This window comes from Aplysia californica, unplaced genomic scaffold (genome assembly GCF_000002075.1).
Source record: "Aplysia californica isolate F4 #8 unplaced genomic scaffold, AplCal3.0 scaffold00123, whole genome shotgun sequence".
Lineage (NCBI taxonomy): Eukaryota > Metazoa > Mollusca > Gastropoda > Aplysiida > Aplysiidae > Aplysia > Aplysia californica.
In genome coordinates this window covers 1,260,213-1,261,607 of record NW_004797393.1, presented here as the reverse complement: position 1 = coordinate 1,261,607, position 1,395 = coordinate 1,260,213, and positions in this window count along the sequence as shown.

The following is a 1,395-nucleotide window of genomic DNA, read 5'->3' as shown; positions in this document are numbered from 1 at the left end:
TGGGGGGGGAGGGCGGGAGGGAATCAGTCAAAATCAAGTTATGCACAAACCCAGCAAAATTTGAAGAAAAAAACAGACAAAAGAAACAAAAGTAATTTCGACCAAAGCAAAATAAACAAAAAAGAAATATTATCTATACATTTCTTATCGTCGACCCGAGCCTAATTTAAATCGTCTGTTGAAACAAAAATCTTACGAAAACTCCTATTTTCTTGCCAGTTTGTCTACCTTTTTAGGCCTCTAGCCAGCGCCCACTTTTTCCAACTCTCACCATTATATATCTTTCCTATCAAAACACCTGTCGTCCTTATCTCTCCTCCTCCTGTATTGTGTTTGCTACTCTCTTGTAATTGCTATAATCTGTGTCATTTATATGACCAAATTGTGTTGCAAGTGCTCCCAAAACTCTTACTAAAACCAAAGATTCTCTACTAATCAGCTTTAATTTGGGGGATCGTTGCTAAAACTAATAAATGTACTTCAAAGCAGGGCTTTACATTGTGATCAGCCTAGCCGACCTATCACGACTCGGGGGGGGTATCCCAACCACCAACAAGAATTACCAAACCCCACTCTAATGGCCATGCAAGGATATCGTGCATGTAGGCAAGTACCGTTCTAATAGGCCTAAAGCTGTGATTTCCGTTAGCCCTTTTCATAATTTCCTGAACTCGGTCTCGGCTAAAGAATAATTAATGTCGCAATCTTCCACGTCTAGACCGATCGCGGTTTCTCCGCCTGGCTAAAAATAAAACAAGATTCAGAGCCACGAAGGGATTGTAACTTGGCCTAGTTCTACGTGCAACTGCACTCGACATAATAATAAAATTATTAAGGAAGCTCAGGGGGAAAAGAAGTACATGTTGATCTACCTCATAGAATGGGACTAGATCTATCAAATTTGCGCGTCTTTCGTCTACATGATTAGAGTACGTAATGTCCTAAAGGTCTAAGAATACAGCTGTTCCCAGCCATATAGATCTAAATTCGCCGTTCACATTTCACAGATGTGATACATGTATACCCCCCCCCTCCCCCCACCAGGGCAGTGCTACTGACTGAAGTTGTTTTTAGGCCATTCCCAAAGGGGGGACATTTACATGTTATTGTGCACAGTAGAATTGTAAATTGGCTGATTTATCAATGCCATGCTCATACTTTACCGGAACAACATACGGGGAACTGCTGCTTTTTCTTTGCTCGTTTTTACAGATCTGGTACTTAGCGTCTAGGCAAAACAGGAAAAAAAAACCCCAAGGAATCTTTATTGGCACACACTATAGGTCGCGACGCGCGGCATGTTGCTGCTCAGTTGGTCGGCAAGCTGTTAAAACATACTAGGCCGAGAAAGAACAGCTTTACAGGCGAGAGAGAGAGAGAGAGAGAGAGAGAGAG